The sequence below is a fragment of the Eubalaena glacialis genome, chromosome 8, assembly GCF_028564815.1.
Source record: "Eubalaena glacialis isolate mEubGla1 chromosome 8, mEubGla1.1.hap2.+ XY, whole genome shotgun sequence".
In the NCBI taxonomy this organism is placed as follows: Eukaryota; Metazoa; Chordata; class Mammalia; order Artiodactyla; family Balaenidae; genus Eubalaena; species Eubalaena glacialis.
The window spans coordinates 11,108,826-11,128,081 of NC_083723.1; the positions used below are offsets into that span (position 1 = coordinate 11,108,826).

At 40.2% G+C, this 19,256-nt stretch overlaps 1 pseudogene; it reads right to left on the reverse strand.

The window, feature by feature from the left end:
• Positions 1-288: 288 nt before the first annotated feature.
• Positions 289-1,330, reverse strand: LOC133096588 (actin, cytoplasmic 1-like; annotated as a pseudogene).
• Between the last annotated feature and the right edge of the window lie 17,926 nt (positions 1,331-19,256).

The following is a 19,256-nucleotide window of genomic DNA, read 5'->3' on the forward strand; positions in this document are numbered from 1 at the left end:
GGAGACAGGAGGAGGTGTTTGAGAAGGTATGGAACTTCCTCTAACAATGCATCTCATGATATTCGGAATGACTCTTTAAAAAAGGACAGTCAAAACACTCAGCCACATTGCAGATCTTTGGGGGATGCAACTTCAACTGACTGCTATCACCTTCACCATTCAACTTGTTAAATCCTGAGGCAACCAACAGTAAAAATAAATGTAAATAAATAAATAAATACACCATGCCAATGTCATCTCATTTTCTGCACAAGTCAGGTTCTGTCGAGAAAGGATGTGACGCACTGTCTACCTAGAAGCATTTTTGTGCACAGTGGAGTGGCTAGACTCAAGGAACTCCTGTTTGCTGCTCCACATCTGCTGGAAGGTGGATACTGAGCCCAGGATGGAACCACCAATCCAGGCAGAGCACTCAGAAGTGTGATGATCTCAGTCTTCATCGTGCTGGGAGTCAGAGTGGGAATCTCCTCTATCCTGTTGGTGAAGCCTGGGTACACAGTGGTCCCACCAGAGAGCACCGCGTTAGAAAAGATGTCACATGTTGTGGACATCAATGTCACACTTCACCATGAAGTTGAGGGTAGTTTCATGGATGCTTCCAGATTCCATGCTCAGGAAGGAAGGCTGGAAGGGCCCCAGGGCAGTAGAACCACTTGTTGCCAATGGTGGTGACTTGGCCTTCGAGGCACACAGCTCTTCTCCAGGGAGGAGCGGGAGGTTGCAGTGACCATCTCCTCTCCAAGTTCAGGGCAAAATAGCAGAGCTTCCCTTGATGTCTTGCACAATTCCCTGCTTGGCCATGTGGAAAAGCTCTGTGAGGCAGTTCCTTAGGTCCCAGCTAAGTCCAGACACAGGATGGTGTGAGGAAAGGCATAGCCCTCATAGATGGGCACAGTGTGTGTGATTTCATTGCTGGACTCCATTACATGCCTGTGGCACAGGCCAGAGGCATAAAGGACAGCATAGCCTAGATGGCCATGTACGTGGCTGTGGTGCTGGAGGTCTTCAGTATGATCTGGGTCTTCTCCTGGTTGGCCTCAGGGTTCAGGAGGGACTCAGTCAGCAGCATGGGGTGCTCCTCGGGGGCCACATACACTCTCTTTATAATGTGATGCTAGACCTTCTCCTTAATGGGCTATTCAGGGTAGAGTTCCCTCTTACTCTGGGCCCCATCACCCACCTAGGACTCCTTCTGTCCCATGCCCACAGTCATGCTGTGGTTGCCCATGATGGAAGGGAAGACGGCTTCAGGGCCATGATCCTCTGAAAGGCTGGCCCTACACATGCTGGAGCCACTGTCGACCATCGATGTGGAAATATCATCATCCATGCTGAGCTTGCAGGGGGAGGAGTGGCGAGAGGCCAGTGCTTGGTCTTTTGCTCACCCCAAGGTAGCAATCAAATAAGGCAAATAACTCAGTCTCCCCTGTCAGTGTACTTGGAATGGCCATGCACTTTCTGCAGATCAAACAAGCAGTTAGTGGCCAGGAAGATTTTCCCCAAAGTTCTTCAGGCAGTTGAAGTAGCAGCTGCATAAGGGTGCTGGGGCCAGGCTCCTACAATCACATACCCAGCTTCAAACTGGGAGGTGAGAGCTGGCATCTGAAAATGTCCTTCCACTCTCCAGTCTGAAGCACACATTGCTGAGCCCAAGTATAGCTAATGCAGCATCCATCATCCTAAGTGGCCTCACCCTCAGGACCTGGTCCTCTGTCTCCATCACACCCCTGACAGATGGGAATGGGATCCAGACAAGCAAGGACCCCTCATTTCTAAGCACAAGGCACACAAAGTGAAGAAGAGGATGCTGAAATTTGGGTCCTAAAAGAAGTAACGTTTAAGCTTGACAGATCATCCAAAAGATGCCTTTCAAATTCCAAGGGTAAAACAGAAAAGTGGAAGGCACATCTGCTGGGAAGAGAAGCCAGGCCTGTAGGAAGGGGATGTGGGATGGTGGGGAGCCAGGCTGGTGTCATTCCTGGGCTGAAATTAAGAGGACACATTGGCTCTGTGTGTGAACAGAGCGAGGCAGGGTGGTTTCCTTAGAAAAACAGCCCATCATCCTGGCACAAGGAGGAGCTAACTTCCCCCAGGCTAGTCTCTTGTGCTCCATTCCCTGAAGTGGATTCTCTGTGTAAATAAATTTCTAAGAAGTCTCTATATGGGATACAAAGCTGCACTAGAGGAACACTGAAGTGTGTGCAAGAATTACCCATGGGAACTTGTTTTAAAATGCTGATTTTAGGCAATATCCACAGCACTGTCCAATTCCCAGGGAGCAGATTCCAGGGACATACCCTGGAGGGCAGAATCTGTATTTTTAATTAGGATCCCCCAAGTGATTCTGACGCAGGGTATCCAAGCCACACATTAAAAAACAAAAGCATACACTCGTTAACATATATGCACCCAATATAGGAGCACCAAAATACAGAAGGCAAATACTAACAGACATAAAGGGAGAAATTGATGGGGATACAATAATAGTAGGAGACTTTACCACCCCACTGACATAAATGGACAGATCTTCCAGACAGAAAATTAATAAGGCAACAGAGATCCTAAATGACACAATAGAACAGTTAGACTTAAGTGATACTTTCAGAATATTACATCCAAAAAAACCCCAGAAAACGCATTCTTTTCAAGTGCACATGGAACATTCTCTAGGACAGACCACATACTAGGACACAAAACAAGCCTCAACAAATTTAAGAGAATAAAAATTATTTCAAACATCTTTTCTGACCACAACAGCATGAAACTAGATATCAATCACAAAAAGAGAAACAAGGGGAAAAAAAAATGATTTCATGGAAAATAAGCAACATGCTACTAAAAAACCAATGGGTTAATGATGAAATCAAAGAGGAAATTTAAAAATACCTCAAGACAAATGACGATGAAAACACAACCATATAAAATGTATGGGATGCAGCAAAAGCAGTCCTAAGAGGGAAGGTCATAGCAATACAGGCCTTCCTCAAAAAACAAGAAAAATCTCACATAAACAACCTAAAAAAAATAGAAAAAAAAATAACCTCAAGTTAGAAAAAAGAAAAAAAAAATAACCGCAAGTCAGCAGAAGGAAGGAAATAATAAAGATCAGAGATGAAATAAATAAAATAGAAATTAAAAAACAATAGAAAAAAATCAATAAAACCAAGAGATGATTTTCTGAAAGGATAAATAAAATTGACAAACTTCTGGCCAGGCTCACCAAGAAGGAAAGAGAGAGGACCCAAATAAACAAAATAAGAAATGAAAGCAAACAAATATCAACCAATACCACAGAAATACAAAAAAACCATAAGAGAATACTATGAACAATTACATGCCAACAAATTGGACAGCCTAGAAGAAATTCTAGAAACATACATCCCACCAAATCTGAATCAAGAAGAACTAGAGAATATAAACAGACTGATCACTAGAAGTGAAACAGAATCTGTAATTTAAAAAAAAAAAAAAAAAAAAAAACTCCCCACAAATAAAAGTCCAGGACCAGACGGCTTCACGGGGGAATTCTACCAAACATACAAAGAAGAACTTATACCAATCCTTCTCAAACTCTTCCAAAAGATTGAAAAGGGAACACTCCCAAAGTCATCCTACGAAGCCAACATCACCCTGATACCAAAACCAGACAAAGACACTACCAAAAAAGAAAATATCTTTGAAGAATATAGATACAAAAATTCCTCAACAAAATATTAGCAAACTGAAGCCAACAACACCTAAAAAGGATCAAACACCATGATCAAGTTGGATTCATCTCAGGGTTACAAGGATGGTTCAACAAATGCAAATCAATGTGATACACCACACCAACAAAAGAAAAGACAAAAACAACATGAGCATCTCAGTAGATTCAGAAAAAGCATTTGATAAAACTCAATACCCATTCATGATAAAAACTCTCACCAAAATGGGTATAGAGGAAACATATCTCAACATAATAAAAGCTATTTATGACAAAACCACAGCCAACATAATACTCAATGGTGAAAAGCGTAATACCTTCCTGCTAAAATCTGGAACAAGACAAGGATGCCCACTCTCACCACGTCTATTCAACACAGTATTGGAAGTCCTAGCCACAGCAATCAGACAAGAAATAAAATGTATCCAAATTGGAAGAGAAGAGGTAAAATTGTCATTATATGCAGATAACATGATACTCTATATAGAAAACCCTAAAGGCTCCACACAGAAACTATTAGAATTGATAAACGAATTCAGCAAGGTAGCAGGATACAAGATTAACATACAGAAATCTGTTGAATTCCTTTACACTACCTATGAAATATCAAAAAGTTTTTAAAAATCCCTTTTTTAAAAAAATAAATTTATTTATTTATTTATTTATTTTTGGCTGTGTTGGGTCTTCGTTTCTGTGTGAGGGCTTTCTCTAGTTGCGGTGAGCGGGGGCCACTCTTCATCGTGGTGCGTGGGCCTCTCACTATTGTGGCCTCTCTTGTTGCAGAGCACAGGCTCCAGACTTGCAGGCTCAGTAGTTGTGGCTCACGGGCCCAGCTGCTCCGCGGCATGTGGGATCTTCCCAGACCAGGGCTCGAACCCATGCCCCCTGCACTGGCAGGCGGATTCTCAACCACTGCACCACCAGGGAAGCCCTAAAAATCCCTTTTAAAATCTCATTTAAAAAATACCTAGGGGGACTATCCTGGTGGCGCAGTGGTTGGGAATCCGCCTGCCAATGCAGGGGACATGGGTTCAAGCCCTGGTCCAGGAGGATCCCACATGCTGCAGAGCAACTAAGCCTGTGCATCACAACTACTGAGCCTGGACTCTAGAGCCCGCAAGTCACAAATACTGAGCCCACGTGCCACAACTACTGAAGCCCGCGAGCCTAGAGCCCGTGCTCCGCAACATGAGAAGCCACTGCAATGAGAAGCCCACACACTGCAACGAAGAGTGGCCCCCACTCACTGCAACTAGAGAAAACCCATGCATAGCAATGAAGACCCAACACAGCCAAAAATAAAATATAAATTAATTAATTAATTTTTTAAAAAAACCTAGGAATAAACCTGACCAAGGAGGTGAAAGATATACACTGAGAACTATAAAACATTGTTAAAGGAAACTGAATATGATTCAAAAACTGAAAAGATATTCCATGCTCTTGGATGGGAACAATTAATATTATTAAAATGGCCATACTACGCAAAGCAATCTACAGATTTCATGCAATCCCTATCAAATTACTCATGACATTTTTCACAGAACTAGAACAAATAATTCTAACATTTATATGGAACCACAAAAGACCCAGAATTGCCAAAGCAATCCTGAGGAAAAAGAACAAAGCTGAAGGCATAACCCTCCCAAATTTCAGACAGTACTACAAAGGTATAGTAATCAAAAGAGTGTGGTATTGGCACAAAAACAGACGTATGGATCAACGGAGCAGAATAGAGCCCAGAAATAAACCCATAGACTTTGGTCAACTAATCTTCAACAAAGGAGGTAAGAATATGACAATGGAAGATAATCTCTTCAGCAAGTGGTGTTGGGAAAGCTGGACATCTGCATGCAAATCAATGACGTTAGAACACTCCTTCACACTATACATAAAAGTAACTCAAAATGGCTTAAAGACTTAAAGACATGACACCATAAAAGGGTTAATATCCAAACAGCACATACAACTCAATATCAAAAAAACAAACAACCCAATCAAAAAATGGGCAAAAGATATAAATAAACATTCTCCAAAGGAGATATCCACATGACCAATAGGCACATGAAAAGATGCTCAACATTGCTAATTATTAGAGAAATGCAAATTAAAACCACAATGAGGCACCACCTCACACTGGTCAGAATGGCCATCATCAAAAAGTCTACAAGTAATAAATGCTGGAGAGGCTGTGGAGAAAAGGGAACCCTCCTACACTGTTGGTGGGAATGTAAATTGTTGCAACCACTGTGGAAAACAGTACGGAGGTTCCTTAAAAACTAAAAGTAGAGCTACCATATGATCCAGCAATCCCACTCCTGGGTATATATCCAGAAAAGATAAAAACTCCAATTTGAAAAGATACATGCACCCTAATGTTCATAGCAGCACTATTTACAATGGCCAAGACATGAAAACAAACCAAGTGCCCATCAACAGAGGACTGGCTTAAGAACATGTAGTATACATATACACAATGGAATATTACTCAGCCATAAAAAGGAATGAAATATTGCCATTTACAGCAACATGAATGGACCTAGAGAAAATCATACTAAGCCAGGCAGAGAAAGATAAATATTATATCACTTAGGTGTGGAATTTAAAAAATAATAAAAATGAATCTATGTACAAAACAGAAACAGACTCACAGAAATAGAAAACAAACTCATGATTACCAAAGGGGAAAGGGGCAGGGAGGGATAAATTAGGAACTTGGGATGAAAAGATACACACTACTATATATTGATATAATAGATAAACAACAAGGTCCTACTGTATAACACAGGGAACTATTGAATATATTCAATACCTTGTAATGACCTATAATGTAAAATAACCTGAAAAAAATATATATATATATAACTAAATCACTTTGCTGTATACCTGAAACTAACACAATATTGTAAACTATACTCCATTAAAAAAATTAGTTTATATATACAGAGATGAACATTTTGCATTACTAAAGTGAGACAATTTATCATCAATTTTACTCCTTTTTTATGAAGCTTTTGAGACAACTGTTCATATACAGATGTAGGTGCAAATGCAAGGAGTTTAATTATACTAACGTCCTTCACTTTCTTTAATTCTTTACAAGCTACATAAAAAACAAAAAACATAGTAATCAATCAACAGAATTAATTTAAATCGCCTATCCATGGACAATCTCTTTAAGTCTTCCTTCAGCTTTAATGAAAGCCAGGAATTGGAACCACCTGAGTGGCAAAAGGCAATCACGGCAATCACTGCAGCCATTCACTTTCTCAACAAGCACCAGGATCCTGAAGTGCCCGCTTGGTTGCTCCCTAGATGCTTTTCCACCCCCAAGCCAATGCACATAGTAAGATCTAGAATGGGTGAGACTGATGCCTTTCCTTAACTACATGTGAAAGAGGAAGGGTGAAAGGAGAAGTTGGAAGAGAGAATCTACAGACCACTGGCAGTTCTCGGGCAGATCAATTTCAGGAAAGCAAACATATGGAAGCTGAGACTCTGGAATCATTGTTCCTGTTACTCCTGGGAATACCAACATGTAACCTCAAGGAAATATTTACCTGAGGGCTGAAAACAGGCTGATAACAGGTGGGATGGGTGAAAGGGGTAACACCTGGTTTTGAGATAGAGCAATGTTAACTGAAGATGGTTGAGAAGTACCTGAGAGACAGAGGCCCAGCTGAGGTGGCAATGATATTCCAAGCATATTTGTGAACTATTTGGCATTCCAGAGATTCCCAGAAATAGTTGGTGATAAAAACTGGATTTCCTGCAGTCAAGGTGAAGGAATCCCAGAGTGTTTAACCATGTAAATGAAATAGCATCCGATTTTCAAATGAGAGGAAAAAGCTGTTCCCCCTATTCTCTCATGAGTCACCCAAAAGCAACAAGGAAACAAAAAGGCAAACTTTGTCTTCAATAAAACCACAAAATATCTATAACTCTGAGCACAATATATGAAGTGTGGCCGCCATATGCACTGGAGGTAAAATTGGAGTGTGGGAAGACACCAAGTCAAGATGCACAGGACTGCAAATGAGGAGAAAAAAGTCAGTGCACGCACCTTGGGATATACTGAAGAAATATGCAAAAGAATAAAAAGATACTGAAAGGTATACCATGTTCTTGACATGATAACAATTTCAACATGATAAACATGATAACAATTTCAGCACTTTCTTAATCTATATTTTTATGTGAGCCAATGAAACTACCCATAGGATTTAAAATTAGAAAAGCTGATTCAAATTCTCCTATGGGAGAAAGAAAAATCAAGAACAAACAAGATTCTAAAAGGGGAAAATAATGAGGAAAAAAATGCTGTAGGAGATATTTAACCATATTATGAAGCTAGAGTAATTAAAAGAGTGTGGTGCTAGTACATGAGTAGCCATAGCTGAAAAACAGATTAGAAAGTCCAGAAATAGACCCCCCCAAAATTTTTTAACCCATTCTAATAAAGGTGAATTTTCAAATTGGTGGAGAAAATATGGATTATTCAATAAATGGTGTTGGGACATCTGGATGGTAAATAAGGACGAAGGAAACACATTTGGATTAATATCTCACATTATACAATAGGAAAAATTCCAAATTGATCAAATATTTAAATTTTACAATCAAAACCATAAAAGCACTAGGGGAAAAAAATGGAAGAACATTTTTATAATCTCCAAGTTGGAAAGGTCTTTCTACAGGTGAAGAAAAACCTCGAAGTCACAAAAGAAAATACTGATAAAACTCAACTCTGTAAAAATAAAAATGCACACGTGGAACAGCCACCCTATATCAAAAGATAAATGACAAACCTGGAAAAGTATTTCCAACTCACATTATATTCAAAACCCTAATTCCTTTCATGTCTAAGAAACAAAAACGACGACCAAAGGAAAAGAAGCATGAACAAAGCATATCAAAAGATAGTTCATAGAAAGGAAAATCAAACAATTCTAAAAATGAAGAGGTTTTCAACCTTGGCCCCAATGAGAAAAAATGCTAATCAAAGGTACAACAAGCTCTGAGTTTTCACCTGTCCCGTTGGCAATGAGCAAAAGTTTGAGAACTCACCGGGGTGATGTGCCAGGTTTTGAGCTGTCTTTCGACTCCATTCCCACCCTTCTGAACTCTTGTGACGCTGGCGCGGAGACTGCTCACCCCATCTCTGCTTTGCCACCTGGCGGCTGCGCAGGCACTGCCAATAGGAGATGCCAGAGGGGAAGAGGGAGGCTGAAAGAGGAAGAAGGGACTAGCTCCGCCCTCTGTGCTTCCTGTGCCGGTCCACGTTAGCCCAGCAACTGTTTCCACCTGCAGCGTCAATGCTTCACCTTTGCAGCAGCAGAATCCAGTTTGTGTTTTTTTTCTAACACTGGAAGAGTCAGCCTGACCTTTCCCCCCTCAGTGAACCATCAGTAACCAATTAGCGCTCATTTCTCAGAAGTCCACTTGAGGCCCATGGGGTCCCTCCTCCAAGCTCACAGCACCAGCTGAATAAAATCTTCCTCCGAAGAGGTCTGCATTTCAATACTGTGAGGTCCCTCCTCTAAGCTGAAATACCGAGTGTTATGAAAGAGAAAATGTGACAGTAATAACACAGCAAAACAGGAGTGTCTACGCAGGAAGTGGGTTCCCCCAGCATGGTCTGCCTACAGGACTAACATGCAATCTTCTACACACGTATGCTATGAAGAGGGTCTTCTGAGCCAAACTAGAGGCTAAACTCTAGCAAATCTCTAATTTTCCCTTGATGACGGGATTTGCAACAGCCCAGGCTGAGGTTTGACCTGGTGTTTTCCATTAAACACTATTTCTGAAAGATATTCTTTTAAGAAAAAGAGCCTCATGCCAGGTGCTTCTGGAATGCCACTCTAGTCCCCTCTGGGATCACCTCACTGGACCCCTCCCAGAGGCACAGTTCCCCGACAGTACCTGCACCAGCCTGCCAAAAGCACTGAGAAGTCCTGCAGCACAGAAACCTGTTTCCTTTTGTTCACACCGCCTTTTATCGACCTTGGAAATCCCCCCCTCCCCTCATCTTTTCACAATGAATAAGCTCTATTTTTATCCTAAAGCAGTTTTATGGGAAGCGCTTTGGAAAATGCTGTCCTAACAGTGGGTCACTTGGTCTAAGAGAGAGGACCGTCTTTTACTAAAGCACAGACCACTGTCCGAATTGTCCAATTTATTTAAAAGCAAATGTTATAGACATAAATCAGGAAGACGATGCTTCTGTGTGGGTGGTAAATATATCCTGCAGGCAGGTACATATGCAGACAGAAAAGTTAGGCCTTTTGTAACAGCAATTCAGGAACCAGAAATGTGGGGAAAAGGACGTGATAAATGAACTCCACCAAAGCGACCCTAAAGTCCTGCTTTCCAGAAGAAAAGCCACTTGGCCATTTGTGATTAATTTACTAGCAGTGATAGAGCAATCTGTGCTTTAGGAACACAAAACAAACAAACAAACAAAACAAAGAAAACAAAACAACAACAAAAAGCCCACAAACAGAAATGAAAACCCCCAGAAACTTGTGTTTTTAATAAAGAGATATTTAATCTTCAGCACAGATTCAACCATTGAACACGTGTGCCAAGAAACTATAAAGCATAAAATGATGACTTCACCTCACATCCCAAGAGTCCCTGTGCAACTGCGTTATGCCAACCTGAGCAGCACAATTTCAACTGCAGAGACTAACATCTTCTTACATTACCTCTCAAAGTGCGATGGTTATTATTCTGACTTATAGCAAGGGGGGAAGAAGGCCTACTTATTGCACATTCTTTTTAGGAGTACCACAAATAAGATACTTAAGTGAGCGTGATGTGAAAGAAGTCACATACAAGGGGAAGCTGGGACGAAGTGAGAGAGTGGCATGGACATAGAGACACTACCAAATGTAAAATAGATAGCTAGTGGGAAGCAGCCGCATAGCACAGGGAGATCAGCTCGGTGCCTTGTGACCACCTAGAGGGGTGGGATAGGGAGGGTGGGAGGGAGGGAGATGCAAGAGGGAGGAGATATGGGGCTATATGTATATGTATAGCTGATTCACTTTGTTATAAAGCAGAAACGAACACACCATTGTAAAGCAATTATACTCCAATAAAGATGTTAAAAAAAAAAAGGCACATACAAATCCACTGAAATAATTTCCAAATGTGTACATCTCTCTTACTTAGTTTATAATGACCAGAATCATTTTTTAAAAAAAAGTATCGGTCAGTCCAAACTGACAGCTGTATTTGAGCTGGGTCTTTGAGCAGGGGTAAGATCTAATCTGGTGATAAAAATGCAGAAAACATTCCGCTAGAAAAAAGTTGTAAGTAAAATCTAAGATCTGATGATTAGTATAGTATGGACGTGTGGAATAGACTAATGAGATGAGTATCATTTTATTTTATTTTATTATTCTATTTTATTTTATTTTATTTTTTAGTATTCATTTTAGAGAGCAGTGGGAAGTAGTACTGAGTGAATGAGTGGAATTCAACTATGAAAAGTCTCTGAACCAGATACCGCAGGTCAAAGGGAGGAAATGGCAGTTCCTCAGCAAAGTAGTAGCATCACTGAAGCTCTGCCTAAAAGAAGATCAACCTGAAATTGATCTGCCTCTTGAGAGGGAGGGGGGAAGAGACATTAGGAAGGAGATGAGCAGAAATTCTCCTTCAGTGATTCGTACATGAAGTAATTAAATCCTGCACAATAGTGGCAGCAATGAGAATGGAAAAGATGGAAAGTGAAATTCTGGAACAATCTCAATGGCATTTAGAGGGTGATACTTCTTGTGTCTGACGCTTAACTCCAACATGTTAACTTGGTCACGGGTCAAGTTTTAAGGGCTGGGAGAATTACAATGTCATTATAAGGAGGTCATAAATTGGGCTTTAGACGTATTAAACTTGAAACGATAAGAGGATTTCTCAGATGAAATGCCTTGAAATCTCAGTGGGATCAGGCTTAGGTCAGCAAAATCCTGGGCTGGATTTGGCCACCACCAAAACAGAGGTGAGTGTGGACTTCCCTTGGGGGTAATGGTCCTGAAAGTACAGCCCTGGGAATTGAGGATGCTGACCAATATTTTTAGCTCCCTGGAAGAAATATCTCTTAGCTGCGGTGTGGATAAGCTGGATTACAAAACTGTGATCTGCTCAGGGAGTAACTTTGAAGAAAACAGGGGAAGCAGAGGGAGCTTCCACCTGTAGCATACCACCCAATGTCAGAGATGAAGCAAGAGCCCCGCCAGAAAATGTGCCTGTCTCCTCCAGCACTGGAGGAATTGCTTCCTCAGGTCATCTGTTTTTACTGGCTCTCTTCCCTGAGTGCTCTCTCTTTACGTCTTTTGGGAGATGAGGTCACCTCCCTCCCTATATTTCAACCCAGCTGAGGGACCATCATCAGGCATATAAGATCTAACTTGGTGAAAGATCTAACTTTCTTGCAGAAAGCATTCCAAGCAGGTAAAAACATCATAAATATAATCTAAGAGTTGAGGTTGAGTATAAATGGACGTGAGGAAGATATACTGAGCTGAGTATCCATTTTGGAGAGCAGTGGGAAGTATCCATGTTTGGAGAGCATCCACACTGGGTGGATGAGTGGAATTCAGTCACGGAGGGTGGCTGAACCTGATATCACAGGTCAAAGGGAGGAAACGGCAGTTCCTCAACAAAGAAGCATAACCAAGCAGGACCCTATGCGGCCTTCCCAGGTCAGACCTCCACCCCACCCCACCTAATGTCCTCTGCCTGCCTCTTGTTTGTAGAAAAGCTTTAGTCTCCCAGGCCTCCCCTGAGCCTCAAAAGTCTGGCTCAAGAGTTAATGATAAGGAAATGTGAAGATGTAGAAACACAGAACCCTTGCTGGGTGGGGAAACTGGTAACAATTTAGACTATAAACCAGCCACAGAGCAGAGTCACTGAACTCCCAGTTCCCTGAAAAATATAGATAAAGGTCTGACACAGATTCCCTAGTTGTTTTTATAGGAAGCAGACACCCCCCAGTTGAAAACTGCTGATCTCAAGCATGTAGACCCCACATCGGTTGAAACCAGAAGACGCTTGAAACTTCGCCTTGATGCCAACCAATCTGAGAATTGTGCACGAGCTGATCATGCACCCTCAGCCTCTCCCTCATACCGCCTTTAAAACCTCCTAACCAGCAACTTGGAGATGGTCTTAGGATATTAGTCCACCATCTTCCCAGGTTGCTGGCCTCCTGAATAAAGCAAATTTTCCCACCAACAGTTGTCTCTCAAGTATTGGCCTTTTGAGCAGTAAGCAGCTGAACTTGGGTTCAGTACCAGCCTCGTCTGGTTATAGGAATAGCATCACCAAGGCTCTGCCCTGGGATGGGAATTGGACTCCCTTGAGAAGGGAGAGGAAAAGCCCTGCAAGTACATCCCTGGAACTGTTATCTGGGGACAGACCCAATGCCAGTGATCAAAGAACCACATACAGCAACCCTGGGAAGCTACTTATTCAAAGTAAGCCCCACTAGATAAGCTCCAGTAGAGAAACGCCAAGGAGGCACTAAAATCTGGCTGGAGCTATGTATCTCAGCACACCCCTAGTTAACATTGGGACTCCTCTGATTCTGGCAGAACTCAGATAGAAGTGAGGAGAACAGACAGGAACATGGGCCGCTAGTCATCTGGTAAACATCAGCCTGGATGGTTCTACTGTCCAAAGGTGAATAAACTGAAACAAAAATGTGTAACAGGTAGATAAGGGGAATACGACTCTAAAGATTCAGGGAAAAGCATACTTTGAGCTACAGCAAATAATAGGAAAGTCTAAAGTGTATTTTGCATTCTGAATAAACGTCATAAATTCATGAAAGGCTTTGTGAGACCAGATGAAAGATGAGGTGAAAAAGAACTTAAGAAACTTAATTTCAGAGGAAACTTAAATTCGGAGATAAGAAGAAACTGAATGAAATGCAAGTTGAAATAGCAAAAATATAGCAAGAAAAACTAAAAGTCAACAATAGAAATAAAGTCTGCTTTGGAGGGAAAATTCAAATTAGAGAGGTAAAAAAGAAATAAAAAGCTCTCTAAGAATACAAAAGAAAGGGTCAAAAGAAAAAGCAATGCATGAAAAGATGATAATTGTAGACAGTTTACCTTTAGGAAAGAGGTATTTGTTTATCAGAGAAGGATTTTGTTCAAAGACATTGACCAAAACAAGCCACTAATGGTGGCTTAGCCAAGAGACAAGTTTATTTTTCCCTCCTGTAGCAAGAAGTCCAGAAATGACAGATCTGGGCTGGTAGGGCAGCTACCTTACCAGGGACCCAGACTTTTTTTAGCCCTTGCTACACCATCTTTAGTGTGTGGCTCTCTTCCCCAGCTTACAAGATGGCTGCTGGCACTCCAGCCACCATAACCACATTCCAGATTGAATATGGAGGAAAAGGAAGAGCAAATGCAGCATACCAGATGAGTCGGCTTCCCTTAAAGAGCTTCCCCAGAAGCCCCCACCCAATGACTTACAAATATATCTCACTGGACTCAAGTATGTCATATGACTACTTTTACCTGCATGGAAGACTGGGAAACAGAGCTCTTAAACTGAGACCATTCCAAAATTAAAACAGAGTTCTATGAGTAAAGAAAAAGGAGAGAGGGGATATTGGTTGACAAAGAGCAGCCTATAACAAAATTCCTGAGATGAATGACAAAGGAGCAGAGCCAAGTCACAAAAATATACAGATGAAGATTGTCCTGTGCTGATTTCTTCCAATGCAAATCAGAAGATTTCAACATGTTTCCAGTAAAGTCCAATAAAAACAATAGCAAGAAAGACCTATATTCCTAGATATCTTGACAAAATGCTCTAATTCCATTTTTTAAATCCTAAAAGTATCCAAGCAATAAAATTAAAAAAAAAAAAAGATTATCTAGAAAGAATATAAATTTAGGCTATCCTCAAACTTATCCATGATCTCCAAAAGTAGAGAATCACAAAATAATATCTCAGGAGTCTTGGGGCAAAAGTTATTACACAAAAATGATAGTCACAGTCCAAAAACTATTTATAGAAGTAAGAGAAATATACCCCCCAGAAATCAAAAGACTCAGAAAATAGCCACTCAAAAACTTGCTTAAACATATGTTTTCCTTCTAAATCTATGAATAGGAAACTCATTCTGTTCATGTTTAAGAATAAATTTATTCTGGATAGACCTAGAAGTTATCATACTAAGTGAAGTAAGTCAGACAGAGAAAGACAAATATGATATCACTTATATATGGAATCTAAAATATGATACAAGTGAACTTATTTACAAAACAGAAACAGACCCACAGACATAGAAAAGACATATGGTTACCAAAGGGGAAAGAGGGTGGGGAAGGGATAATTAGGAGTTTGGGATTAGCAGATACAAACTACTATATATAAAATAGATAAACAACAATGTCCTCCTGTACAGCACAGGGAACTATATTCAATATCCTGTAATAAACCATAATGGAAAAGAATATGAAAAAGAATATATGTACAAGAATAAATTTGTTCTTAAAATTTAAGAGTGAGAAACATGGACTAGAACAGACCATAATTTGGGTAAACTGGAACATAGTAAAGAGGTCTTGCAACCAATTATATTTTCCAAAGATGAACACAGCCGTACCTTCCATCCTACATGTGACGATGTATGGCTCCACGTTGAGAAGAATTCTTAGAACAAATCTGTGCTCAGCAGGAAAGGATGACTGGCTTAGAATTACTAACACGACAAGATGGAAATAAACAAATTAGCTTTTTATCCAAGACAGCATAAAGAGAAAAATGTAGGACCTTATGGGGCCTTCCCAGAACAGACCTCACCTCCAGTGTCATCCACCTGCCACTTCTCTGTAGAAAAACTTTAGCCTCCTAGGCCTTCCCCAAGTTCCAAAGAGTAAATTTAATCAGAGAAGTGAGAAAATGCAGAAAGAAAGGAAAACAGTCAAGCAAGACAAAATAATAATACTTTAGCCATCATACAAAGTCAAGGACCTTTAGTTCCTCCTCAAGAGCTATAGATAATATTCTAAGCCATGTCCTTTGAGCTGTTTTGCAGATACTGAAATCCCCACCAGGTGGGAGAAGTTAACTGTATGCTGCCCACAAGCACGTAGACCCCAGACCGGTCGGAACCAGAAGGCTGATCATGTTGACTCCTGATTATCTCACCATCAACCAATCAGAAGAATGTCCACAAGCTGATCACACACTTTACAAACCCCCCTCAACCCTGTCTTTAAAAACCTCTTCCTGAAAGCCTTGGGGAATCCAAGCCTTTTAAGCACTAGCTACCTGGACTCCTTGCTTGGTGCTCTGCAGTAAACACTGCACTTTCCTTCACCATAACCCAGTGTCAGTAGATTGGCTTTACTGCACATGGGCAAGCGGACCCAAGTTTGGTTCAGTAACATAAATAGTGCAATAACAATCAGATGAATGAATTAACTTATCAGATTGACCCTGAAAAGGCCTAAAGCCCAAGGAGAGTTTACAGATAAAGGTTTTCCAAATTCCAGGTAATAATAATCCTGACATCATATTCATTTTTCAAGAGAATTAAAACAACAGTTTCCTGATTCATTTTGATAAATGGCAAATACGTAGTATAATAAATATGCAAAAAATAATCTCATTCATTCATTTATATTTAGTTATATATAATACAATAAACATATTTATTACATGTATGCATATATAAAACTAAGCATACTGAATCAGCACAGAATTCAAAAAACATAAACAATGTTCAAATTGAGTGTATTTGAAGACAATAAAGACAGTTTAATTACTAGGAAACCTATTAATGTAATTGATCATTTCATTAGGTTAAAGGAGAAAACACCCTGGTTAATTCAGTAAATTCCCCCTTGAATGCAATGTTTACAACATGATTCTAAACTAGGAATAGAGTAACACTAACTTTTTAAAAACTGAAATAAACAGTCTGTACTATTTAACAGTGGAAAACTAAATCCAATTTAATTAAGGACAAGGGCAAAATAAGATCTCTTTTTACCACTGTTACTTAATATTGCTATGGTTTTAGCCAATGTTATAAACACCTCCTACCCCCAACCAAAGAGACAGAAAAGAAAGAAGGGATGGAGGGAAGGAAGGGTAGAAAATTACAAAGACATGTAAGCATTCAATTTCTTGTGTTTGAAATAACATAAAAGCTCCCACTGGCCAAAATTGGGTTAATTTGAGGATCAAAAAGAATCACAACTGTAATTGATTATATCACACTGAGTAAATAACAATCTATTAGGACACAGTGATTTCTCTCCTCCCAAAAGAAGAGAGCAGAAAAAAAGGGAAAGCTCTTTTTCACAGAAGAATGGCAGCTAATAAATGTGGAAGGAATTAGATCATTGGAAAGTCACGGATTTGCAGTCCCCAGTGGATAACGGATTCTGGGAAGGGAACAGTGGAGGATAAAACAATTAAGTGACAGGTTATTGGGAAATAGGAATTTGTCCCTATTATTAATTGTGAAAACCAACTGTACCTTTTGATGGAGACATCTGAAGATCACCAGCTTAAGCAGCAAGTCATCATAAATAAAATTAAAAGACATATTACAACTGCATCAAATATGATAGAGTTAATATCTATAATAATAAAGACTTCATACAAATTGGAAGAAGAAGCACCAAGACCTTGCCTGGGGAGGAAGTGTTGGTAAAATACAGGTATAGAGGATTTACAGAAACAGTCTCACTGTCCCTTTGTCCCTTCACTGGAACTGGAAGTGGCACCTGCTCGAGTGTCAGAACCCCAGCATCAGAGACTTCATTAATCTGGGGTATTTTTCCCATGAGGTACGCGGAGGGACCCAGGACCCCAGGCCACTTTCATTTTGCCTGCTGTTCCTAGCCTGCAGCTTCCTCTCCTCGGCTGGAAGAAGTGGAAGGGCAAAGGGCAAAAGACTTGTGCCAACCGAGCCTGTTATTTTTCATCCAGCAAAAACATCTTTCCCAGAAGTCACTCTCAGAGGAGTCACCTGGCCACAACTACCTACAGAGAGCCAGCCTCCAGCACCCCTCTTTCCTTGACAAAAGAGCAAAAATAAAATGGGTAAATCGTAGTACTTGGTACTGAATATTTGGAGATCGGCACCTCACAGACCGTTGGTATATGGCATATGTTGTTACAACTTTTCTGAAAAGTTCAGTGTGTTTAAGGAAACCTCAATGTACCTCTAGATTCATCAGTTCTGCTTTGGGGAATCATTTCCATGGAAATAATGTGAAATGCAATTAATGGTTTATGTACATTGATATTCATTAATGCAATATTTCTAATATGCAATCCCCTGACAAAAACAAAACAAAAGGATAAATTTAACTTCAGTGTCCAGTAATAGTTGAGTGGTTGAAAATACAGGGTCAGTTGTCAGAGAGCTGTGTGAGTTGGCCACAGAAACACTTCAGGTCTCATTCGTAAAATGGAGTCAATAATACTTCCCACATAAGCACTTAGGATTAAATAAAATTTTATACGTAAAACATACCTCAAATACTACAATAAGAATCAATGCATAATATAAGGAACTCCCTGGTGGTCCAGTGGTTAGGACTCCACACTTTCGCTGCTGAGGGCCGGGGTTCAATCCCTGGTCAGGGAACTAAGATCCCACAAGCTGGTGGTGCGGCCCCAAAAAAAATCGTTGCATAATAGATATATACATGGAGTATTATATAGATTATTATATAGCCGATTAAAATAGCATAGATATAGAATATTAAAAATTGTATCACAAGAAAATTCATCTGCTGTTAAATGAGCACAAAATTGTGTTTATAGTGTGGTTTCAATTTTATAATGTATATATGCATTAAAATACATTGAAAAGCCAATGGTTGCTATATCTGGTCATTGCAGGTGGTTGTTATTTTATCCTTTGTACATGTTCTTGTTTTCAGATTATCTATCTGGTATAATCATTTTCATATAGATCAGGGATCAGTAAACCTTTTCTTAAAGGGCCAGTTAGTAAATATTTTAGGCTTTTTAGGCCTTATGATCTCTGTCTTCACTACTCAGCTCTGCTATAGAGAAAGCAGTCATAGATAACATATAAATGATGGTGTGACTGTGCTCTGATAAAACTGTACAAAAACAAGAGACAAGCTAGCCCTAGTTTGTAGACCCTTGCTCTAGATAATGATAAATACATGCTGTATTAAAAAAAAATTTTTTTAAGGTGGTGTAGCAAAAATCAAGAAAAGAAGAATTTTCCTAGTGGTGGGTGGGGCTGTAGAAGGTGAAGAAGGCTTGCACAATGTTTCATGGACAAGAGAGAACAGAGCAATTATGGGGGAAAATAGGAAGTAATCCCTTGGTAGAAGGAATCAAGCTGATGGGGTTTTCTATGAAAAGGAAAGAACGAGAGCAAACTATATACACGTAATTTTATCTCACTGGATTTTCCCTGAAAGCTTTTGGCCCATTTCCCATGGCATACTGAGGCAGCAGGAGACTCCCAGGATGACTACAAAGCCAGTTAGAGAACAACCTTGGAGTTTATCACCAAGTCAGTCAT